The sequence below is a fragment of the Balaenoptera acutorostrata genome, chromosome 3 (genome assembly GCF_949987535.1).
Source record: "Balaenoptera acutorostrata chromosome 3, mBalAcu1.1, whole genome shotgun sequence".
NCBI lineage: Eukaryota > Metazoa > Chordata > Mammalia > Artiodactyla > Balaenopteridae > Balaenoptera > Balaenoptera acutorostrata.
The window spans coordinates 1168801-1195345 of NC_080066.1; the positions used below are offsets into that span (position 1 = coordinate 1168801).

The 26545-nt window shown below is 41.4% G+C and overlaps 1 long non-coding RNA gene across 1 annotated transcript; it reads right to left on the minus strand.

Moving 5' to 3' along the window:
- Positions 1-5931: 5931 nt before the first annotated feature.
- On the minus strand, positions 5932-26443 carry LOC130707731 (uncharacterized). The gene is made up of 3 exons (XR_009007752.1): positions 26258-26443; positions 7238-7377; positions 5932-6898 (listed from the first exon to the last, which is right to left on the minus strand). It is a non-coding gene; the product is annotated as an uncharacterized LOC130707731 (long non-coding RNA).
- Between the last annotated feature and the right edge of the window lie 102 nt (positions 26444-26545).

Below are 26545 nucleotides of genomic sequence, written 5' to 3' on the forward strand. Positions count from 1 at the left end.
TACGTTCTTGCAGAAAGCATGGTTGCTCTAAAAACTTGAGGTATTTTGATTCTTCTCTATGTTCACCAGCCCATCTCAGTGACACAAGGCTAATATTCTGGTTTTCTTAGAAACCATTGTCTTCTGCATTCAATATTGTCATGTGCCTACCACCCAATTTTCAGGATATATTGCCAAATCTATATTCATTTTCAAATAGAATTTGCAGTCTACAGCTCTCCTTTTTAAGATTTTGACTCTTCCTAATAAATGCCAAAATGTTTATCAAACAATTTTCCAAATATAGAACCTCCTACATTTTTGCTGTTCTGTAACAAAAATATATGCTAAATTTAAGAAAAATACATACTATAAAAAGCATATACAGTAAAGTGAAGCCTAAATTGACCTATTTTTATTCTTCTTCAAGTCTTAGTCCTGATACAGTCATTCCTCTTTAAAAGATTCTGTGCTTGCTATTTTTGATAGGAAAAAAAAAGTTGATTTACAAAATACAGCAAAACTTGGCCGCAGTTGAGACACACTGTTAATATGGAAAGGGAGTTAATAGGGTAACTCCCAAAGAAAGGGACAAGAAAAATCCTCTTTTGAGAAAACAGAGTGGAAAGATTTTATCACAATCTATTTTTTTCTCTCTACCTCTTCCTACTTTGGACTTCCTACTTTAGACAAACATCTAGGAGTATCCCACTCTTAGACTTTTTGTCTTTGTCTAATACAGCTATTCATTTTCAAAGTAGACTATAATTTAGGGGCTGTGAGGACTTTCCAGGACTTCCGTAACCAGTGATCATGTTGCTGTAAGTTTCTGGTCAAGAGCAGTCCTGGAACCAAGCAGGACCCTGTGGGCCCTTCCTGGGATAGACCCCACCCCACCCCATGTCCTCCACCTGCCTCTTGTTTATGAAAAGCTTTAGCCTCCTAGGCCTTCCCTGAGTTCCAAAGAAGACATTTAATCAGAGAAGTGAGAAAATGCAGAAACAAGGAAAACAGTCACGCAAGACAAGATAATCATAGTTTAGCCATTAAACAAAGTCAAGGACATTTAGTTCCTCCTCAAGGGCTGTAGATACTATTCTGAGCCATGTTCTTGAGCCACTATGTGTTACCTGCATGCTGACCACCCGCATGGAGACCCCAGACTGGTTGGAACCAGAAGGCTGATGATGTTGACTCCCAGTTACCTCACCACCAACCAATCAGAAGAGTGTCCGTGAGATGATCACACACCCCAAAGCCCTCTCCTTCACTCTGTCCTTAAAAACCTTTCCCTGAAAGCCATTGGGGAGTTTGGGCCCTTTGAGCATGAGCTGCCCGGGCTCCTTGCTTGGCCCAACACTGGGCGCCTTGCGAAAAGCGCTGCGCTTTCCTTCACCACGACCCGGTGTCAGTAGGTTGCTGCGCTTTCCTTCACCACGACCCGGTGTCAGTAGATTGTCTTTACTGCCTGTGGGTGAGTGGGCCCAAGTCTGGTTCTGTAACAGTCCCTTTTACTTAAGCTCATGGAAGAAAAACTTGAAAACCAAAGAGGTAAACCTAAGATTCTTTTTTAGCTGAATTTGAGGGAGAATGTGAAGGCTAGCGCTTGGGTGAATTTCCTTTTGGGTGAAGGCCAGAGGGGTGGGTGAGCCCTGGTTTGTTTCGCTGGGCTCCGCTAGTGAAGGGTTCTCCCTTCTTTTGGAAGAGCTTTGCTCGGAAGGGCTCTAAAGAAGAAAAAGGAGGAACAGGTTCTGATGGCTGTTGTCATCTCTGTCTGCCAGGCTTCTGCCGGAGCCCCCAGGGCTGCTATGGCCAGCGCCGTGGCTTTCTGAGCTCCTGTTCTGATGCTGCAAGGACGCCGCTCTTGGTAGGAATCTGAATGAGCCCTACATCTCTGCAGGGCGTACGTTTGTCTCTAGGTGCAGGGAACTCACTGGGACTGATGCAAGTAATGGTGACAGGAAGGGAAGGGTGATGGGGAATACACGTTAGCAGAAGGAGCGTGGCTGCAGGAGGAGGTTGCTGAAGACTTGCACCCATGTTTCTCTCTACAGCCTCCCTTTCTTTTCCTGTGCAGGGTCTGTCTCTTCATCCCTTATTTCTTTTTTCTATCTACCTCTTACTTTTGTTATTGACTATTCACAATTTCTTTTCCTTATTGTACTTCCTTTGGTATAATCAATCCTATTCTTTTTTTTTTTTTTTTTTGGCCATGCCACATGGCTCGCGGGGTCTTAATTCCTGGACCAGGGCCACAGCAGTGGAAGCACCAAGTCCTAACCACTGGACCGCCAGGGAATTCCTATACTATTCTTTTAAAAGACCTATCTCTACTCAGCTTTTGTTCCTCTGATAAGTATTGGGAAAGAAACAGCAGTGATTAAGAGATGAATGGTATTTCCAAATTAATATATTATTTTATAGAATACATTTATTATATTTTCACTTAGCATAGGTAACTAAGAAATTTGACTACGACATTTCACTTTTTAATTTTCTTTTCTAAAATTTGTACACAAAGAGCCTTGCATCAGTGAGCTGGGGATGGCTGGTTGTAGTGGGGGCAGTTAGTTATTGTTTGGCTGTCCTATTTGGCATCCCAGTCTCTTTTTTGAGAACCCTTTATCGTGTGTCATTTTTGGAGGAAGTGGCTTCTTTCCCTTATAGGAACAAAAGCCTGCAGGGGTGGGGAAATTGCAGGGAGAGTGGTGTTGAGCCTATGATGGAGGATTGGATATTTAGACCTCTTTGAGACTTTGAATCAGTGAAGCATGGGTATGAGAACAGTTACAAGTTGACAAAATGTTACTGCTGCAAGAGCTTCGCAGCAGTAACAACGTGCTTCCTGACCCTGGAGAGCAACTTGCTTCCTGACCCTCAAGAGCAACTTGGTTGCTATTCTTTGTCCAAGTTGGGGGACCCAGCTTTCCAGGAATTCTCTAAGCTCTTCCAATAAATTCCATTTTGCTTATTATAGCCAGAGTTGGTTTTTGTTGTTTGCAAGAAAAAAAAAAAAAATCCAGATTCTATTGCCAAAAATGCTCCAGGGTACCAACTCCACAGTGCTCTCTGAAGTGGCTGAGGGGATCACGAGTTACTCTGGATACTTCAGGGACATAGTTAATATTTCTAAATGACTTTTTATATTTAAAGTGAAAATTTAGAAAATTCAGAAAAAAATCTAGAAAGAATAAAAAAAGTTCTCACCAGCTAAATGCAACTACTGAAAATTATTTGCAAAGTTATCTCAAAATCAGGGACTTCCTTGGTGGTCCAGTGGCTAAGACTCTGCGCTCCCAATGCAGGGGGCCAGGGTTTGATCCCTGGTCAGGAAACTAGATCCCACATGCCGCAACTAAGAGTTTGAATGCCGCAAGTAAAAGATTCCGCGTGCTGCCACTAAGACCCAGCACAGCTAAATAAATAAATTAATTTAAAAAATAATAAAAAAGTTATCTCAAAATCAGAAAAGCATTAAGCACATATTTCTATTTATCTATCCATCTCTCTGTTTAAACATGAATCAGGTAGAAATTCTTTCACTTTTCTTCTTTGCTATTTGGTCTTTTTCTATCTGTAGTCAGTTGTGTACACAACAGATCTTCATCAATGTTGGAGTCTTGTCAATTCAACCACAGAAATTTCTATGACATTTCTGCTAAAGGCTGGTATTTTGTCTGGTTTGTTCAGTTGGCAGGAAAATAAAGTTATGAATACGTTCAGGCCATATTGTCTTTTACGTCTCATTCACAATGGATAATAAACACCTAAATTGCCCAGTGTGATATGAGGACTTTGAAGCTAAACAGTCCTGGGTTCACACAGATGCCTTGCATTTACTAGCTGTGTGATCTGAGGCATATTATGTGATCTTTATGCTTCTTAGTTTTGTTACTGAAAGCTCAGCCTCTCTGCACACGGGTGCAGAATCAAATCTCGGAGACAGAGTTTTGGGTGAAGTAGAAAAGGACAGCTTTATTACTTTGCCAGGCAACGGGGGCCACACCGGTTTCTGCCTTGAAAAACTGTATGTCCCCACCCCAGAGGATTTGATGAGGGTCTTTATAACCATGACTCAGGGTGGGGAGTGTGCAGGGCGTTCGCTCCCTTCACCTCATCTCAGGTGGTCTCCTCGTCTTGAGCTTCTCTGGCCCCTTCAGTCTCGCCTCAGGTGGTTTCTTGGCTGCTCCCCCCTGATTAGCAACTGTTCCATAATCTGCCCTTTGGAACTCAGGGGAGGTCATGGAGGCTGGAGTCTTGCCTACAGAAATGGGGGGCAAGAGGGTCTCGGTGCCTGGGAACCCCACAGGGCCCCGCTCAGCTTCAGTTTCCCTATTTGCACAAAGGGGATGAGAATATCTGCCTTCGAGGTGAATGTGAAGATTAAAGGTAGCATACGAAAAATGCCTGGTGTAACAACTAGCCATCCACCGTGCGTGGAACCTCTACCGTCCATGTGTCTTCTATCCTAAGTAGGCAGTAAACTGTAGGCAGTATTAAATTTAAAAGAAAGGATAGCAGCCAATTCCACAGTTTTCTCCCCTTACCTATTGCCTTAAATCAGTAATTCTTTACTTTTGTTTTGAGCAGCCCTTTGAGACCAAAGAAAGAGATGGATCCTCTTCCTAGGAAAATAAACATCACAAGTCCAGATTTTTGTGTAAAATCTAACGGGATTCTCAGACCCCTCAAAGCCATTCCATGGACTTGATATTAAGAATCCTGGCTTTAAATCAAGTAGCTTCCTTGTAAGTTGCTTGTTGTGAGAGAGTGTTGTTAGTACCTGTGTTCCCCCGCAGCTGGGATGGGGCTAAGAAACAGTTCTGGCCCGAGGACTCTGAGGGGAAGGACACATGCCTCTTTCAGTCCAGAACCATAATGGGCAGGTGTGAGTTCTCCATCTTCTCTTTCCCATCAGTAGAGCCGGAAGTAAAGGACTTTAAGACGGCAGAGTTGTGAAATGCAAGCATCCCACGTCCCAGAATTGTAGGAGAGCCACCAAAGAGACCCTCCTGACTCACACTGGATTAGGGTGATGGAGGAGTACATCTGTGCTCAGCTAACTCCCTGAGAGGTCAGAGTGCCTGCGAAGGCAGCTAGTATTGCTTAACTCGACTAATACATCCCCTCTGCCGACACATGAAGCCTCGGAGAACTTGGATCAATCTGGACCATAACCAGGTTAAATCAAATCTGTGTATTAATAATAACAGGTTTATAAAATGCTTGTTCCACAGTCGTTCGCACATCTAGGAGGGCAGGGATTATCGTATCTCAGAGCGAACTAAAACTCAAAAACTTAAGTGCCTTGTCCAAACACACTAGTGGAGACCAATGCTCGTTTACTATGCTGTATTTTTTTACAGAAATATGTCTTAGAATGCTCCTGGAACTTTAAAAACTCGAGTCTAGCCATTCATTCGTTCTAGGTTTGTTCTACTAAAGACGTGAGGTGGTTGTCTTTCAACTAGATCCTATTTATTAAAGGGTTTGGCTAAAGTGGATGTTATATAGAGAAAGTCTGATAATTTTCTGGAATTATCCTTAGTTAAACTACTGGATGGTTTCAATGAAAATATCACATATATTTGATAAAAATTGTTAATCAAAGCAATACATTTTTATTGGGAAATTTGCTGACAATAATACGAATTTTATATTTTACATTTTTTCGTCAAAAACAAAGTATTTGTGGGACTTCCCTGGTGGCCCAGTGGCTAAGACTCTGCGCTCCCAATGCAGGGGGCCCAGATTCAATCCCTGGTCAGGGAACTAGATCCCACATGCAGGCTGCAACCAAGAGTTCTCATGCCACAACTAAAAAGATCCCGTGTGCCACAACTAAGACCCGGTGCGGCCAAAATAAATAAATAAATATTAAACAAAACAAAACATTTGCTTCAAAACAAGTGAAAGGTGTATTTTTAAAAGAAATCACAAAATTCACGTCTTTAATCCTTTATTATTATGAAATATATAACACAGAAAAGTACATAAACATATGTACAGTTTAATGGATAAATATAAAGCAAATATGTAAGCAACCACCACTAGGTCAAGAAATAAATTAGCAGCACTCTAGAAGCAACCATCCTCAGTACAAAATTCACTTACTATTAATTCAACATTAATCTTTTGAATTCATTGGAACATAAATTTTCCACAATTGCTTTAGACACAGGAATTGAAAATGAATACAGTTTGTTTTTTAGCAGATTTAAAGTAGCAAGGTATTTGCTTTAGATAACCAATTTCCACTTGTCAGAACATGTTATTCTTTCAAAGGAAGTGAACATCACGGTGAAGGTACTGACACCCTCAGAGAGAGAAATCAAAGTGAGCTGTATTGTTATTAATTTTTTTTTACTATGGGGACATCATTCAGATTTGAATTCCTTCATCAAATGGGAGATGCCACCATCAGCCTAAATTAAACAACTTAGAGCACATTATGATATATTCTCAAAAGAAGATAATTCCTTTCCATATTCGAGAGTTGAGTTAGACTTAGCTATGAGCAACAAGGAATCCAAAATTACAGTGGCTTACCAAAATAGCAGATTACTTTCTCTCACATGTAAAAATCTGGCGGTAGTCTCTCCTGGGCTGATATGCCTGTCCACGGTGCCAGGAAACCAGGCTGCTACTTTCTGCTCTGTCATCCTTAGCACGTGGCTTCCACTTCATAGTTCAAGATGGCTATTCAAGCTCCGGCCATCACATTCATGTTGTGCCAGAGGAAAGAGAGAGGGAGAATAGCCCCTTCTCTTTAAGGATTTCCTGGAAGTTCCTTGCACGGCTTCTGCGTATATCCTACTCGACAGACGTTGGGCACATGACCACATCAAGCTACAGGGAAGTGAGGAAATACAGTCTTCTTCTGGACAGAGATGGGTCCCACTACAAACCAAGGGTTCTACTAAGAAAGAAAAGGAGAAAAGATACTGTCAGAAAGCCTCTTTGCCACAGAGGGCTATTCTAGTTGTAGGGTTCCATAGGTAAATCTATTCACTATATAAACAGGTCAATACTCCTTCGAACAGGAAAGTAGCTTTCATGTAGAAAACATCAAAAATCTGTTTTAGAATTTTGCAAACGAAATTTAATCTTTTTAGATGTTGATTTAAGATGGCCTGTCTTTTTTGATATAGCTGATGAATATTCCTTTTTCTAGAAGTATACTTTTGTGATGCAAGAAAGGATGAAAGCCAGATGGGAAAACAACATTTTAAAAGGAGAGAATTTGGAGCCATACCACCTGGCAAGCAGTCAACACTGATACAAGTTTGGAGCCGTGCCGATGGAGTCATATGTCCCTCCTGGGCCGGGCTGCAAGGACAGAGACCTGCTCGTGTGTGCCAAGGGGGCTCCCTGCTGCCGTGCGTTTACTGCAGTGGCCTAAATGCACATAACACAGGTCAACGGTGAGCTTAAAAGGATATTCCTACAGAAGTCATACAGCCTTGAAATGAAGCTTGATTCATTAGGAAATACTGGACATTGACATGAGTGATATCATCATAACATTTCCTTAAACACTGCATGAAAAGCTGGGTACCATGTTAACTCTATCCTAAGTTGGATTACACTGTATGCCTATGACTCCCTTAATCTAGCAATATCCCAGGAATTCACATTCTGAACAAAATACCTGTATATGCATGTTTGGAAGGTTTTGCAGAAGGTTTTGCAGAAGTGACGTCCTGTCGGGAGAGTGTTGACAGGGGCGGTGCTTGCTAGCTGCAGAATCTGGAGAAACCCTACTTTAACAAGAACTCATTGCAAAATCTATCGGAGGCCTCTAGAGTTCACCAGAGTCTTATAAGCAAATCTTGCTTTACTGAAGACCCCGAAATGGTGTAATCTCTCTAAGATTTAAGAGACTAAAAGGGCCCCAAGAAACCACTTTTAGGCTTTCCCTCTGCTTTGTTTCAAAGGCAGATAATAACTAAAGGGCAAAACAGAAGCCTTAGGGTCAATGATAAGCTCTCTTTTTTTGGAGAAATGCTGCTAGTTTATGTAGTTCCTAACATTTAAAAAAAATTAAAAAATAAATACCATTTGTTCACAAGAAAAGAGTAATTGGGAAAAAGTAGATAAAGTGATGAACATTTTTGAAAATAAGAATCAGCTTTCTCTTAAGGTTTTATACTGTTTTGCAAAAAGAAGTTGGCAAAGCAAAGTTTGCATTGCAAAACGAGCTGGATAAACCAGGGATCTGAACAGGTAAGGCCCGAGCACTGTCACCACAGTACTTTCACTCCCTCACCAAGAGGTGTTGCCTCATATACTGGTTGGATAACTAACTGCTTGCTTCCGTGCTGGGGTAACTTTCCGGTAAAACGGAGTGCTTCCTTTTCGGATCCAGCCTGCTTTACTGTAATCTTACCAGGGCTGCAGAAGAAAAGTGAAGTCTAAAATGTGAACTCAGAAGCAATGTCCCGTCAGACTACAATTTTAATCTGTGAGTAAATGGGCTTACATAATGAGTAGACAATGCCATGCAAATTACATTGAATATTGTGGTTTCGTGGGCAGGGATTGGTGGGTATCTTGGGGTCACCTGTGCTATATGTCTGATTATCCATTTCACATGAGATGTGTAGTATTATGATTCAGATTGTACTTTAAGTTCTGTGGGTAATAATTCCTTACATTGTGTTTTTTAAAGATTGTGGTGAAATAAGCATAGCATAAATTTTATCATTCAAACCATTTTTAAGTGTACAATTCTGTGGCATTAAGTAAATTCACGTTGTTGCACAAGCATCACCACCATCCACCTCCAGAAGTTTTTCATCGTCCCATACTGAAAGTCGGTACCCATGAAAACACAGCTCTGCCTTATCCCCTCTCCTCAGCCACTGGTATCCTCTATTCTACTTTCTGTCACTATGAATTTGACTACAATAGCTACCTCATCTAACTGGAATCATACAACATTTGTCCTTCTGTGACTGGCTTATTTCTCTTAGCATAATGTCTTCAAGGTCCATCCACGCTGAAGTGTGTGTCAGAAGTGCCTTCCTTTTTAAGTGCCTTCCTCTGTGTGTGTGTGTGTGTGTGTCTGTGTGTAGTTTTAAAAAATCCATATATCTGAATAGACACTGGGTTGCTTCCATCTTTTGCCTTTGCAGACATTGTTTCTGTGAATATTGGTGAACAAATATCTGTCTGAGTTCCTGCTTTCGTTGGGGCATAAACCCAGAAGTGGAATTGCTGGATCATATGGTAATTCTATTTTTAATTTTTTACAGAATCTCCATAGTGGCTGCACAATTTTACAGTCCCACCAGCAAGGCACAAGGGCTCCAGTTTCTCCATATCCTCATCAATGCTTTTTATTTTCTGCTTTTTTTTTGTTTTTTTATAATTGTTTAATAATAGACATCCTGTTGGGTGTGCGATAGTATCTTGCTGTTGTTTTGACTTGCATTTCCTAATGCTTAGTCATGTTGCGTACCTTTTCATGTGCTTATTGGCAGTGTGTATATTTCCTTCAAGTCCTTAATCCATTTTAAAATCACATTTCTTTGCTGTTGAGTTGTAGAAAGCTCCCTATGTATTCTGGATTTCAATCCTTATCAGACATGAAATCACGTGGTGCTTTAAGGGGTAGTTAGGTCTGCACCACGGCTGAGTAGCGGTAGACTCAGGGGATGAACACAAGCTTTGTGTAAGTGAACGAAACATATTGATAAGCAGGTGTCGTTGGGGGAAGGAATAACTAGAGGCTAGAAATCCTCCACAAACGCCAAAGTAAAGGGCTTTGATCTTTCACTCTTAGCGCAGAGCTCTCCTCCTTCTGTATCTCCCCTAGAGTACGGGTGTGACGGTACCTCAAGTCTTGCCCTATTTTTCTCAGATCCCAACAACCACCTAAAGACCCACCCCAGACAGATCAGTGATTTGCTTTAGAGCAGCGTTTCTCAAACTTCCCTCACTTAACAAATTTTGTCATGTTCACAGAATATCTAAATTTCCTTTACTGTCATATTCACATAATATATAACATTTTTTTCCTAACACTTTTCTTTAAGTCAACTCAGTTTTTAAACTTAAATTGATCTCAAAAGGAAACTTTAAACACCAGTACTGTGAATGGAAAACCAGAACCAGGTGCCCTTCCGGCCACAGCAGATTACAAACGCCAGTTACCCCCTCGTCACCCTGGGCTCGCCCTGATGGCGCACGGGCCCTGGAGGAGCACGCGCTCTGCCTGCGGGGAGCCCCGTCGCATCTGCTGGCACCCTGCGGGGCTACTTATTGAACAGAGGGGGCTGTACACAGATTTGTGCCCAGGGAGTAGAAATGGGCTGATGGTGGGATAGTAGCATCTCAGATAACTTTCTAGACGTACCACATTTCGGAAAACGCTGCTCTAGAAAAAGCACTCTACAAAAGAGTTCTCAAGATTTTAGTCTTGAGGGAGAAGCCACAGATTCCCCCATGGAATCTCTTCTGTTTATGTGAGGAACACAGAAAGGGGGATGGAGGCCCAACTGACATGACTGTCTCTTGTCTGAAAGTAATTCTTTTAAATTAATTAATTTTTATGTGTCGATTTAATTTTTGGCTGTGTTGGGTCTTTGTTGCTGCGTGCGGGCTTTCTCTAGTTGCGGCGAGCGGGGGCTACTCTTCGTTGCAGTGAGTGGGCTTCTCATTGCGGTGGCTTCTCTTGTTGTGGAGGACGAGCTCTAGGCATGTGGGTTTCAGTAGTTGTGGCTCGCGGGCTTAGTTGCTGCGTGGCATGTGGGATCTTCCTGGACCAGGGCTTGAACCCGTGTCCCCTGCATTGGCAGGCGGGTTCTTAACCACTGCGCCAACAGGGAAGCCCTGAAAGTAATTCTTTAATTTGGTAGTTCTCAAACTTTGTGGTCTCAGGACTCCTTTACATCCTTAAAAATTATTGAGGACTCCAAAGAACTTCTGTTTATGTGGGTTTTATCTCTTGATATTTACCATGTTAGAAATTAAAACTAAGAACATTCTAAAATGTTTATTAATTCATTTAAAATAATAAACTACATGTTAACATAAATATTTTTAGGAAAATAACTGTATTTTTCAAAACACAGAGTGGCTTTGTTTACATCTTTGTGAGTCTCATTAATATCTGCCTTCGTGGAACTCAGCTGTATTCTCACATCTGCTTTGCACTCAGTCTTTTGCAATAACACTTGTCATGTAGCCTTAGGAAAACTGTACTGTACACTCAGAAAAGAGAGTGAAAAAGTCAAATAATGCTTTATTAGTATGAAAAGTTTTGACTTCAGAGATCTTTTGAAAGGGTCTTGACTACTCCCAGCTCACACTTGAAAATTCTGCTTTAATTCATTTCGAGGTAGCATGGTGTAGTGGATGAGAGGGTATTTTCTAGGGCCCAAATGCCACAGCCCTCCTGCTTTTATTATCTCTGTGACTTTAGCCAACTATTTGCCCTAGTTTTCTTTCTTTCTTTTTTTAAATAAATTTATTTTATTTATTTATTTTTGGTCGCGTTGGGTCTTCATTGCTGCACATCGGCTTTCTCTAGTTGCAGTGAACGGGGGCTACCTTTCGTTGCAGTGCATGGGCTTCTCACTGTGGTGGCTTCTCTTGTTGTGGAGCATGGGCTCTAGGCACGTGGGCTTCAGTAGTTGTGCCTCGTGGGCTCAGTAGTTGTGGCTCACGGGCTCTAGAGCGCAGGCTCAGTAGTTGTGGCGCACGGACTTAGTTGCTCCAAGGCATGCGGGATCTTCCCGGACCAGGGCTCGAATTCGTGTCCCCTGCATTGGCAGGCAGATTCTTAACCACTGTGCCACCAGGGAAGTACCTGTACTTTAATTTTTAATATTTAGAGATGTAATACACTAAGAATTCATTTTGGAGCATGATACGAAGACAGGAGCTAATTTTCTTTCTTTCAGAATGGGTAACTAATTGTTTCAACATTTCTTGAATATTCCATCACTTTACAACTGATTTCCAATTTCTCCTTTATAATACAGTGATTTGTTATAACCACATGGATCTATTTTTGGCCATTTCATTTCGTTTGTATTTGTCTCTTCCAATATCCATAACATACAATCTAAATTACTTTTGCTTTATAGTAAATTTTAATGTATGGTATGAAAAGCTCCCCCTCGTCATTCTCCTTTCTCATAATTTTGAATTTTTAATGAGTTAATTTCTCAAGATAAATTTTGGTATGAATTTGCCAAAACAACATTCACTTCCCTAAAGTTGTGATTGTGATTGGAACTGCATTACATTTATGCATTTATTTGGAAGCACTGTCCACCTATACAATATTAAGTTATCCCACCTAGGAAATTAAATGGCTTTCAATTTAGTCAAATTGTTTTACATCCTTCTGTAAATCCTTAAGATGTTCTCAATATAGGTCTTGGTACTTCTTTTAAACTTATTCTTAGGTATTAAATAAACAGGATATTCTATAAGGATCTGACTGTGATTATCAACCTCAATCAGGATAACAACCTCTAAGACAGATGTAAGTCTATGATTGTAAATTTTCTTCTGTACAATATTTTTATCTTGCCTCATCTTAAAAAACAGAAGGTACTCAAAGTTTACATGCATGAAGAATTAAAGGTATTTTATATTGGTTAACATAGATGATAAACTTACCTGATCCATTAAATTTGTCTCCCTATGCAAGACAAACTATTTGAGTCAAAAGTAGACTCTATTCCTCTTCCTGGATCTTGGAAGGAGAAAAGTCAGTAAGAAATAAATTCCCTGATTCGAATATATTGAACCTCAATCATGTGCATCAGAATCACTTGGAGGCTTATTAAAACAGAATCTGCCTTCTAACAAGTTCCCAGTGGTGCTGATGCTATTAGCCCAATGACTGCACTTTGAGAACCACTGTTCTAATGCAGTAACCTTGTGAGAGAAAGTCCAGTAGCTAGGCTGAGATGGATATAACAGGTGATGGTAGACAGCACAAGTCGGATCTCTGATCATAGTAAGAATTCGTATGTTTGGCATTATATTCCTTTAAAGCTACAATTTTTTCCTCTGCATTTAAGTTTTATTCATATCTCATGTACTTTCATATAAACTGTTCTAGTTTTTCAGTTTGTATAAAATTTGTAATCGCAGCTATGATTTAATAATTGTGTAGTAGATTGTTTGGAAAGTTAGTAAGTTAAGTTTTTAAAAAAATTTGTTTGCTCTTTTATTCATCAAATGTTTATTGAGCATCAACTATGAGCTATATGCTTGGGATACATCAGTGAGCAACAGAGACAAAGACTCCAAAGGTTACATGAGTGGGCAGGAGGTAGGCAATAAACAATAAACATAATAAGTAAATTATATAGCATGCTAGGACATGGTAGATGTTACAGGTAAAACAAAAACAGAGCAGAGAAAGATGAATCATAAGGGCAGGTAGGGGGCTGCAATTTCAAATATGTTGATCAAATTAGGCCTCATTGAGAAGGTGAAATTTGAGCAAGAACTTAAAGGAGGCAAAGGAGTTACCCAAGTGCACATACAGGAGAAGAATGCAAGCAGCTTGTGCAAAAGCCCTTACGCAGTAGGACGCCAGAGTACTTGAAGACTAAGAAGCCCACTGGAGCAGGTAAGGGCAGAGAACTGGGGATGAGGTCAGAGAGGCAAGAGGGACCAGTTTAGGTAGGGCCTTTGGAGGCCATTGTTACTTTAGGTTTCATTATTCATGAAATGGGGAACTATTGAAGAATTCTGAGCAGATAAGTGACTCAATAAGATTTATATTCTTAAAGCATCACTGGCTGTTACATGGAGCACAAACTATGCGGAGCAAGGGTAGAAACAGAGAGATCATGGAGTAGGCAGCTGAGCAGTAATGCAGCGAGGGATGACAGTAGCTTGGATCAGGGTGGTGGCAGTGGAGGAACAGAGAAGTAATTAGACTCTGGTTCTAGTCCAAAGGCAAAGCCAACAGAATTTCTTGATAGAATGGATGTATGGTGTAAAACAGGGAAATCAAGAATGACCCTAAAGTTTTTAGCCTCAAAAACATGAAGGATAGAATTTAGCATCAGTGAAACGAGTATGACTACTAAATAGGTTTAGGGTTGAAGATCAGGAATTTGGTTTTGGATGTTAAGTTTTAGATGTTCATTTGACTTGCAAATGGAGATGTTGAGTAGGCAGTTAGATATAGGAAACTGGATTTCAGAAGTCAAGGCTCGTTTTAAATTTGGGAGTTGCCGGCAAACAGGTGGTTTTGAAAGCCCTGAAACGAGATGTACAGATGGAGAATGGACTGAGCCCTCAGGTACTCTAATGTGAGACCAGGGAGAAGCACCAGACCAGTGAAGGAGACGCCAGCACAGCAGGGAGAAAACAGAGCATGGTGTTCTGGAAATCAAGTGAAGAAAGTGTATCAAGCAGGAAGGAGTGAACCACTGTGTCAGATGTTGCTGTTCGGTCAACTAATATTAGGATTGAAGATTAACCATTGGAATTAGCATATGGAGGGTATTAGTGACCTTGACGGGAGCAGTTTTGGTGATACTGAAAGCCTAGTTGGGAGTAGATTCAAGTGAGAATTAGAAGGGAGAAATGTGAGACAAGTATAGACTGTTATTGCAAGAAGCTGTGTTGCAAAGGAGAGCAAAGAAATGGGACAGTAACGAGCGAGGGAAGGGAGATCAAGTTTTGTACTTTTTTTAAATGAGAGAAATAACAGAATGCTTGAATGATGGTGGAAATAATCCAGTATGGAGGCAAAAACTTGTTAATGTAAGAGAGAAAAGGGAGAATTGTTGAATCAATATCATTGGGTAGGCGAGTGAGGATGGGATTTAGTACAGGAATCAGAAGACATTTTCTGTAAAGAGCTAAACAGTAAATAATTCAGGGCCACTCATGGTCTCTGTTGTATAGTCTTTTCTCCCCCCAACCATTAAAAAATGTGGAAACCATTCTTGGTTCATGGGCTGTATAAAAACAAAGACCAGTGTTTGGCCTACAGGCTGCAGTTTGCTGATCCTTGATCTAGTACACAAGCAGAGATGCTGATTTTAGATAAGAACGTGGAGAACACGGATGGTTTTCATACGGTAATGGGCTGGAAAGCAGAGTACATGAGTTCAAATGCTGATAGGCAGATAGATATAGTGGCAGGAGCTCTCTTCTGATTGTTTCAGTTTTCTCCAGGAAGTATGAAAAGTTATCACTGAGGGTAAGACTGGGAGTAGAAAATATTTGAAGAACGGTATCAAATACTTGTGTAAGAAAAGGGGAGAGTGATTGCCTGGCAGCATTTTGAGATCAGTTGAGGTCTGTGTTCGTAAATTTAAAGTGAGACCTCTTACCATGCTTCCATTTTTCTTCCAGTCATGTTCAGCTACCTGGGAGCCAGGTATGAGTTATGGTTTTGCCAGGAGAGTATGAGGAATCAAGAGAAGAAATCAAGGGAATATCTAAGGGAGTCATCAATGATTGACTATGGAATTTAAACAGAGTGAAGAGGGAACTAAGGGTAAGGGGCAGTGAAACAGTGATAGAATCAATAACTGGAATTCGCAATGAGTTTGAAGAATTGTCGAGAACCAGATATCTAGAGGGGTGAGCTGGAAAACAGGAGGTGATGGTCAGAGAAGGGGATGCAGGAAATGGAGAACATGGAGGGCTTGTAGTTACTGGTATAAGAAGCTCCAACTAGAGAATGATCAAGGGAATGACTTAGGCAGAGTGAAAAGGAGAGGAGTTCAAGAAGATGGGAGCCAAGGTATTAGAGCATTGATATGCATATTAAAATCACCAAGAAGGCAGGCAGGAATGTTGGAGATACTGACGAACCAGAAGTTAAAATCAAGAAATAGGGGACTTCCCTTGCGGTCTAGTGGTTAAGACTTTGCCTTTCAGTGCAGGGGGTGCAGGTTTGATCCCTGGTCGGGGAGCTAAGATCCCACATGCCTCGTGGCCAAAAAACCAAAACCAAAACATAAAACAGAAGCAATATTGTAACAAATTCAATAAAGACTTAAAAGAAAACAAGGTCCATGTCAAAAAAAAAAAAATCTAAAAAAAAAAAAATCAAGAATTAAAGGTAACCTTTGTTGACTTTAAGTTTTACTGCACTGAGATCTTAAGAGTAGCTTTTAAGATTACAAGCTTTTGAAATTCAGTAAGGTTTTCTATGTGGCCAAATTTGATTAATATTTGTAAATGCTCCGTGGGCATAAGACAATATGAATTCCCTACTTGGAAGATACAAAATTATAATTATTTTTCATTAGGTTATAATTATTTTTCATTAGGTTGTTCTCACTGGACATGGAGTGGTCAATTAGGAAGCCATTGTAGAGACAAAAGATAGTGGCTTGGATGAGGCTGGTGGTAGTAGAGATAAAAGGAACTGGATAGAGTGAGAGATATTTAGGAAATCAAATCAATAGGACCTAATGATGAATTGGCTATGGTGTGTAAAGGAGAGAAATGACAAGGATGACTTTTAGGTTTCTATATAAAGGTGGATGATGGTCCAGCAGTATTAAGAACATAGACTTTGAGAAGTCAGAGTGGGACTTCCCTGGTGGCGCAGTGGCTAAGAATCCGCCTGCCAGTGCAGGGGACACGGGTTCAATCCCTGGTCCTGGAAGATCCCACATGCCGCAGAGCAACTAAGCTCGTGCGCCACAACTACTGAGCCTGCGCTCTAGAGCCCGCGAGCTACAACTACTGAAGCCTGAGTGCCTAGAGCCCGAGCTCCACAACGAGAAGCCACTGCAATGAGAAGCCCGCGCACCACAACGAAAAGTAGCCCCCGCTTGCCACAACTAGAGAAAGGCTGCATGCAGCAGTTAAGACCCAACACAGCAAAAAATAAATAAATAAATAAATTAAAAAAATAAAGAGAAGTCAGGATGCCTTTGCTCAAAGTTAGCTTTACTTGCATGGTGTGTGATATCCACAAGTTATTTGACCTCTCAATTTTCTCTGTGTGAAAGCAGATAATATATGAGGTTCTTATGAGGACTGAATGAACTGATGGATGTAAAGCACTTATTTCAGCCCTAACACGATGTGAACCCTCAATGAGTGTGAGCTATTTTTAACCTTTACTGATAGGGAACATTCAAAGATGACCCAGTTTGAAAGGCCAGGGAATGATCTCGGTTTTCTACATTTCAAAGATGCGTTTGAAGCTTTCATGTGGCGGTGTTAGGTAAGTAAGTAGTTGGATATTCAGGCCTGGAACTTAGAAAAAAGATCTGAGCTAGAGATACAAATTAGTGAGGCATCTGTGTATAGGTGGTAACTATACACAGAGGCCATGGGAGTAGACAGAGTGCTTGGAAAGAAAATAGTGAGCGGAGGGACCGATTCTTTTTTGTTTTTTGTTTTAAATTGAGGTAAAATTTACAACATAAAATTCACCATTTTTATGTACAATTCAGTGACTTCCAGTACATTCACATCTGAAACCATCAGCACTGTCTAAATCTTAGTCCCTAGTCCCTGGCGACTACTAATCTATCTCTATGGATTTGCTTATTCTAGACATTTCATACCAATGGGATCAGAATCTTAGGTGTTTTTTTGTGTCTGGCTTCTTTCACTTGGCATGTTTTTCAAGGTTGATGCGTGTTATACCCTGTATCAGTACATCAGTCCTATTTATGGCTGAATAATATTCCATTGTATGTATATACCATAATTTATCCATTCATATGTTGACAGACACTTTGGATGTTTCCACTTTTGGTCATTATTTGGCTACATTCAGGTACAAGCTTTTGTTTGAATACCTGTTTTCATTTCTCTGGAGTATATATTTACGAGTAGGAATTGCTGAGTCATAAAGTAATCCTATGTTTAAACTTCCAAAGAAGCACCAAACAGTTTTCCATAGTGGCTACACCATTTTACTTTCCCACTAGCAATTTAGGAGGGTTCCAATTTCTCCACATCCTTGTCAACACCGGTTTGATTTTTAATTATAGTCATTCTAGTGGGTGTGATGTGGTATCTCATTGTGGTTTTGATTTGTATTAATATTTCCTTAATGGCATGATATTGAGCATCTTTTCTTACACTGTTGGCCATTAAAATATCTTCCTTGGAGAAATGTCTATTCAAGTCCTTTGACCATTTTAAAGTTGGGTTGTTTTTTATTGATTACTTTATAGGAGTTATTTTTATATTTAAGATAATACACTCTCATCATATATATGACTTGCAAATATTTTCTCCCACTCAGTGGGCTTTTTCTTGATAGTGTCATTTGGTGCACAGAAGTTTTAAATTTTGATGAAATCCATTTATCTACTTTTCATTTTGTTACTTGTGCTCCTGATGTCATATCTAAGAATAACACTGCCAAATCCAAAGTCATGTAGATTTACCCCCAATATTTTAAGACTTGTATAGTTGCCCTCTTACATTCTGATTCATTTTGAGTTAATGTTTTTGTTTTTTTTTTAATAATTTTGCTTGTGGCCTTTATTCTTTTTTTTTTTTTTTTAATTTATTTTTGACTGTGTTGGGTCTTCGTTTCTGTGCGAGGGCTTTCTCTAGTTGCGGCAAGCGGGGGCCACTCTTCATCGCGGTGCGCGGGCCTCTCACTATCGTGGCCTCTCTTGTTGCGGAGCACAGGCTCCAGACGCGCAGGCTCAGTAGTTGTGGCTCACGGGCCCAGTTGCTCCGCGGCATGTGGGATCTTCCCAGACCAGGGCTCGAACCCGTGTCCCCTGCATTGGCAGGCAGATTCTCAACCACTGCGCCACCAGGGAAGCCTAATGTTTTCATATGGTGTGAGGTAAGGGTTCAAACGGATTAATTTGCATGTGGATATACAATTTTCTCAGCAGCATTTACTGAAAATACTAGTCTTTCACCAGTGATGTTTTGACATCTTTGTCAAAAATCAATTTAACACACATGTATGGGTTTATTTCTGGGCTCTCAATTCTATTATACTGACTTATCAATCTAACCTTCCGCCAATACCACACTGTGTTGATGACTGTAGCTTTGTAGTAAGCTTTGAAATCAGAAAGTATGAGTCCTCCAACTTTCTTCTTTTTGAAGATTGTTTTGGGGTCCCTTGTAACTCTATACGAATTTTAGGATCAACTTGTCAATTTCTGCAAAAAAACAGTTGGAATTTTGATAGGGATTGCAGTGAATCTGTAGATCAGTTTGGCATCCAAACAATATTAAGTCTTCCAAAATATAAACAGGGAATGTCTTTCCATTAATTAGGTCTTTAATATTTTGTAAATACTTGTCAATGTTTTGTAGCTTTCTTTCAACAATGTTTTGTAGTTTTCAATGTAGTTTACGTCTCATTTAAACTTATTTCATAGTATTTTATTTTTTGCTATTGTAAATGGAATTGTGTTCTTATTTCTTTTGGAATGTTCACTGCAAGTGTACAGAAAGAAAACTGGTTTTTGTTGATCCTGTACCTTGTGAATTTGCTAAATTTATTAGCACTAATAATTTTGTGGATTCCAGTCGGCCATGGTATGTAATCATTTAAACATGCTGCTGGGTTACTTTTGTTGAGGATTTTTGTATTTATGTTCATTAGGGACATTTTGTATCTATATTCATTAGGGACTATGTTGGTTGTTTTATTTTCTTGTGATGTCTTTGTCTGGCTTTGTTATCAGGGTAATGCTGGCCTAGAGGAAGAGATTCTCTCTTCCTCTATTTTTTGTAAGAGTTTGAGGACTGGTGGTGTTTTTTCAAATGTTTGATAGAAGTCACCAGTGAAGCCATATGATTCTGGGCTTTTCTTTGTTGGAAGCTTTTTGATTACTCATTCAATATTCTTACTTGTAACGTTGTTAAGTCTATTCTATTTCTTCTTGAGTCAGTTTTGGTACTTTGTTTCTGGGAATCTGTACACTTCATCTAGGTCATCAAATTAGTTGGCATACAAATGTTAATAGTATTTTCTTATAATTCTTTTTATTTCTATATGGTTGGTAATAATATCCCCATTTTTTCCTGATTTTAGGAATTTGGATCTTTTTTTCTTGGTCATTCTATTTAAAGGTTTGTTAATTTTATTGATCTTTTCAAAGAACCAACTTCTGGTTTCATTGATTGTACTGTTTTCTATTGTCTATATCTACAATTTGTCTCTCCTCTAACCTTCATTGTTTCCTTCCTTCTGCTATCGCTGGATTTACTCTTCCCTTCTTTTTCTAGTTCCTTAAAGTGGAAGGCTGGAAAGCATATGTGAAGGGTGTGGCCCTAGAGATGAGGCTTAACTCCTGTTTTGAAACAGTGGCCTTTGGACAATGCGGTAGCATCCTAACTAGTTTCTCTGCATCCTTCCTTGTCATAGACTATTCTCAACGCAGTAGCCAGCGTCACTTCTCTGCTCAACTCCCCGGTGGCCTCTCATCTGTCTCAGAATGAAAGCCAGCCTTCTAATAGTGGCTTATTGGAGCCTTCATCACCTACTCCCCCATCCCTTCCTTTAAACTATTTGACCTCATTTCCTCATACTTTCCCCCTCGGTCAATACGTTTCACCTACACAGCTTTCCTTATTGCTCTTGAACACACCAGACACACTCCTGCCTCAGGACATTTGCTCTCACCGTTCCCTTTTCCAGGAACACTCCTCTCTCTCATCACCTTTAAGTCTTTGCTTAAATGTCACCTCAATGACCACTCTGTTTAAAATATTATTCCTAATCTAGTTGTCCCTATCATTTTCCACTCTTCTCCATAGCACTTACTATTTTCCAAATTACCATATCACTTATTTATGTTTGTTTTTTCTCACTCGAATGTAAGCCCCAGGAGAGTAGAGATTTTTGTCCGTATTGTTCATGATGTATTCCCAGCACCAGTAGGTTCTCAGTAAACTGTTGAGTAAGTAGAAGGAAGGATAAGTTGTGTGTAGGTAAATTTGGCTATTTTGAGGCAGGAAGAAATTTCCATTTGGGGGCTTCAGTTTAGGAGGAAGGAGGTGCTATCTTCTGAAAGTGAAGGGGAGGCAGCACAGTGAGAGGAGAGTGGAAGTTTGAGAAACTTTTTGGAGTAGATGAGGGGGTTGAAGAGAGAAATGTCTAAGACTGCCTGGCTGTACTGAGGGTCCGTCTGTTTGGTGCTCATGAGATTTTAGTGGAATCAGTCTATTCAGAAGTTCACTCAACAGCCTTCAGCAGCATGCAACTGCTTCCAGGTACTGAGAAAGTGAATAGTTGGGTTCATCGAGGCTGAAGTTTTCCCAGAGGCAAAGGGTTTAGGGTATAGTTCTCAATCTTGGCTGCACTTTGTTATCTATCACTGGGAGAAACTTAAAAAAACAAAACAAAAAACGGGCAAGTTGTAAATCCAGACCTTAGCTCAACTGTGAATACATGAGTCAATAAGGATCCTGGGGAGGTGTGGGGAGGGTGGGAATCCCAGGACCTGCTGATTCCATTATTTACACTATTACCCCAGCTTAGAAGGATATACCATATACTGATATGGTGCTGTCCTGGAAGTTTTTACTCCCCTTGTCTAAATCATAATTTTTGTTGCATTTTTGCTATTTTTCAACATAGTTGAATGAAAGCCTCACATCACAAATCTGAGAACACAAAGGGTCTCCTTTTAGTTATGTACTGCACTTAGTTAAAACATAGACTCCACAGGAGCAGAGACCAAGTGAATTTGCTTAATACTATGTTCCCAAGACATGATACACAGAAACTCAGTAACGCTTTTTTTTGAATGAATGAATGATATCCACCAGCAGAGAAGTTATGTATGTGCCACGTGCTGCTAAATTATTTACGGAAGTTCATTAACTTTTTACAAACAGCCCTATACCCTATCAAGTCAATTCTAGGGATGAGGAAGCATAACCTCTGAGACTCTGGCAATCTGCCCAAGGTTACACTGCTCACCAGTCAATAATGTAGCCAGAGCTCCACATTATGTCATTCTGATTCCAAAACCCATGCTTTTGAACACTAAACTGTGCCAAGTTGAGAGAAGGGCAAGGACAGAGAAAAAAGATAGAAAGGAAAAGCACTTGGTAAAAATTTCAGAGAATGTATTCTTATTTTGTGACCCTTTAAAAATTTTAGCAAACCTTTTAAAGTCTCTTTTACAACTAGAGGCCTGATGACGTGACTTTCTGATTCTTCCTCCACCAATAGGGTCACACTAAAATCAGGGTCACCGATGGCGTTTCGGCTGATAGATCTCCCCCATAATGGTTGACGTGTGTTAATTTATTGGCTGAAATATGGATCTTGCTGCTCATTCACAAATTTGAGATCTCTCATTCAACAGAAATGCAAGTAGTCTGCATAAGATTTGCTATATATACAAATTTATATAAATTTTCAAATGTTACCTTTCACAATATTTTACGAGTATTAGGAATAATCCAGCTTTGCTCCCATTTAATTTGTGACAGCAGGACTCAATTTATAATTCCATGTTTCTTTAAGAGAGCAAGCAGAAATAAACCCATGTATCTTTTTCTTTGTGCGAATTACAATATTTTGCTATTTTCTTTGTATATATTTTTGTAGGTAAATATTCTTTCACTCACCAAATATGTATCTGATTATGTCACACAGAACCTTCATTCTAGTGGGAGACAACCAATAAACAAAATACACAACATATTACGTGGCAAGTGGTACAGGAAAAATAGATCAAGGTAAGGGAGAGAGATGGTGGTGGGGTGCTGTTTACATAGTTCTCAGAGTTCAGACCTTTCTGATGAGAGATTTGAGCAGAGACCTGAAGAAGTGACAGTGTGAGCCAAGTGGTTACCAAGGGGAAGAGCATTCAGGCGGGATGATACTAGTGCAGAGGCCCTGAGACAGAGATGTGCTTGGTGTAGTGGAGGAAAGTGGAGGATGGAGTGGTGGGAAAAGACTGAGCACGCAAAAATGTCACACTGGATGTGAAACCAGAGGTAATGTGGGCGGGAGCGGTTTACGCAGGGCCCTGCAGACCACGGCTTTTGTTCTGAGTGAGACGGAAGCCATCAGTGGGCTTTAAGATAGGAATGATGTTGACTTTCAAAGCGATCACCCTGACTGCTGCCGTGAGTGAGCAGACGACGTGGAAGCAAGTGTAGGAGTGGGAGATCAGCTCGGTAGCCTTTGCTATTGCCTAGGTGTAAGAAGACGGCGGTTTGGATCAGCGTGGCTGTGATGGAGGTGGTGAGCTGAGATCAGACTCTGGGTATATTTTTAAGATAGTGCTGGTGGGATTTGCTGACGGACTGGATGTGAGGTATGAAAGAATCAAGGATGACTCCAGAGGTTTTAGTCTGGAAGAATGGAGTTGCCATTTCATGAGATAGGGAACACTAAATCACAATCTTTTGGGGGTGGGGGGGTGGGACGGAGGTTAACAGTCTGGTTCAGACTATATTAAATCTGCCATGCCTAATAGACATTCAAGCAGTGCTGTAAAGCAGGCAGTTAAGTGCGAGTCTAGTGTTTAGGGGAAAGGTGTGGGCTGGAGATGCAAACGTGGGTTTCATTTGGCCAGAGATCTGGATGGGCCTGCTGAGGGGGAAAGAACAGAGAGGAGAAGCAGTCCACAAGTTGTGAGATCTGAATCCTGGGGTACTCCAGCATTTAGAGGCTGGAAAAAGAGGGGAACCAGCAAGGGGACTAAGTAACAGTCATTTAGGAAGCAAGAGAGAAATACAGAATGGAATTCTGGCAGGCAAGAAAAGGGGCTTCAGGAGGAAGAGAGTAAGTCATCAGCTGTGTCAAACGTTGCTGACGGGTGGAGTGAGATGAAGACTGAGAAACGAAAATCAGGTTTGAGAACGTGGAGGCTCCCAAGGATCCGGAGCCTTAGTTTCAGTGGCGTCTGGGGATCAAGTCTGACTTGTGGGTTCAAGAGAGAGTAGCAGACGTGCAAATGAAGTTCTTCTGTATAGGAGAACAGATCAGAGCAATGGGGTAGTATTTGGAGGGAGATATGATCAAGATTTTAGCTATTAAAATCTTTACAAGTTGACAAAAACGATCAAGTTGAGAGCGGAAAATGTGCTAAGGAAAGAGGACAATTCCAAGAGTAAAATGGAACTCAATGCAAAAGTGGCAATTTTGGTCTTGGACAGGAATTTTGACCATCCATCCAGTTATGGAGGCTAGCAGTGTATTCAGATGGAGGAAGGTTGGTAGATGCAAGGTGGGCGTGGGCCAGAGCTGTTACAGATTTCTGATTCCGTCTATCATCTTAGAGAAACAAGAAGCAACACAGCAAGGACTGGGGATGTACTGTCAGGTTTAGAAGAGGTTAAACAGCTGTTGAAGAGGGCAGGGTAAACAGATCAGGGAAGTTAGTGGGAGGGGGGTGAGGAACACAGGGAGCTCTTCTCAGAGTTAGCAAGGTGTTATGTTTTCCTCAAGCATGCAGTGAATTGAGCAGGGCTGTGGGTGAGATATGTAAAGTGGAGGGAGAAGGCAAGGATGGAAGGTATTTCCAAAGGACGACTCACAGCAACAGATAACAGAATCTAAGGTAGGCGACGAGATGAGATTTTTTAAAATGTGGGTAACATTTAGATGTGTCCTTTAGTAAACAGTCGATTCTCATTATTTGAGGCAGCTGTGTTCTATAAAGTCACCGGGAACGCTAAACTGCTCCTGGAGGAGCTCAGGGTTAGGTTCCTAAGATCCTGCGGTCACATTCTCGTCAACTGACTGATACATAACTTTGTTTATGTGCGTTCCTGTTTAGACATCTTATTTAATGTACTGTTGATTCATCAGCACTGACCTCATCATGGCCAAGAGCACTAATGATAAACCTAAATGAACCCGATGCACGACACACGTTTTCTCCACAAAGAACACGGCCTTTTTCTGCTTAGGAATGCTATACAGCAGCTCAGCACTACGCCTGGGGTGGGGGTGTGAAGGCACTTAAAACACGAAAGCCGCCAGTAAAAAAGCACAAAAAAATTGCTAAAAACATGACACTGTATGTACTGTGAAAAGCACATCTGTTTACAGCGCAAGAGCTGACGTAACAAGGCTGAGTGTCGTCTCCTTTAACCTCAGCAGTGCCTGTCAGGCAAGTCACATTTTTCACTGTGCACGTCCACGAACCCTGTGGATACTGATTCGGGGATTACAAATACATTGCAGTGAGCAGATGAGTTCGCAGACATGGAATGTGCGAATAACGAGGACCGACTGTACACTGCCTACAGCTGTTTGCTGCGTGTCTCAGCCCGGTTTGCCGCTTTTGATCAAACAGTATATAACAAGTTCAGCAGACATGTAATCATCAAACAAGAAATTAGTAATAAATTTTGCTGCCAGCTTTCAAAAAGTTTCTGCATTAAATTTATGTATTACTTTCTGTACTTTTCCAATCTGATGTCTTTCGTCTTCAGCGTACTTGTCACAAAAGTGTTTAGAAACCACACTTAAAAGACTCCGGTTTTTCTTTTCTTTTTTTCCTCATTTCAGTCACTGGCAGTTTCTTTCTTAGTTACTGACAGCTTCGGTGGGCCTTAAGTGGACTTTACTAGTCCTCCCAAACAGCAGTAATCATAGCTTTTGGCAGGCAGATGTGACAAATACGGCTACGTAATTACTTTTTATTTCTTTTACCATCAGCTGTGATTTCTGGGCCTTCTTCCCCGCATCGTTCCACCTCTTCATTAGGCCAACCATAATGTAACTGGTTGGATACCAATTAAATCAGTTCTTTGGAAGGACCTTGTTTCTTCTGATTTGTTTCCTACCTTGCCTCTTTCTTCCATGTAAACTGTTGTATATTTAGTGTATGTTTACTACACTTCTTTTCATTCAGTGTTGCCTTACAAGAAGTTTAGAACAGAAGGAGAAATAAAACCACCTGGATACCACCGCCGTCCAGGAAAGCCTAGCTGGGGGGACAGAGTTGACTTTTTTCCCTCCCAACGTGCCAACGCTGCTGCTGTGCCTGGAGCGCGCCACCAAATTCCCTTGACAACAATTTCCTTAGCACTCCCCAGGCCTCCATTCACATGCAGAACCTCCAAGCGCCCGCACGTGAGCGAAAAGGAGCCACAGGAGAGAAAAATGGGAAACGAAGAAAGGAGATGGAGGGGAGGGCGCGGCTAGGGGTGGAAAACAGTAAACAACACTTTTTCCTAAGGCCCCCCCCCTACGCGTGCACGCACATCGCGCGTTTCCAATCAGCGGCCCCGGCGGCGCTCGCTCTGCCCCCGCGGACCCCCCACCCGGGGGGCGCAGGCCCACGGGCTCCGGGCGCTCCGCGCAGTGACCCGGAACGCACGCCGCCCTCGCCCCGCGCTTCCGGCGGTGACTTACTTCTAAGACGCCGACGGCCCAGGGGCGCGCCCTGCCCCCCCCCAGGCCGCCGCGCAGGCCCCGGGTCCTGCTCCGAAGAGCGGGCCTCCGGGGCAGCTCGCGTCCCCGCGCACGGAGCGGGCGCCTAGGCCAGCGTCCGCCCGCCGCCCAACCAGGGGCTTCCCGGCCGGAGCCCGCAGGGGTGGGGACGCCTCCCCGCCCCGCGCCGCCGGGCGCACGCGCAGCAGCGCAGCCGCCCTTATTAAGTCCGCGATGGCTTCTCGCGCGCCCCACCGGCCTCCTCCCGAA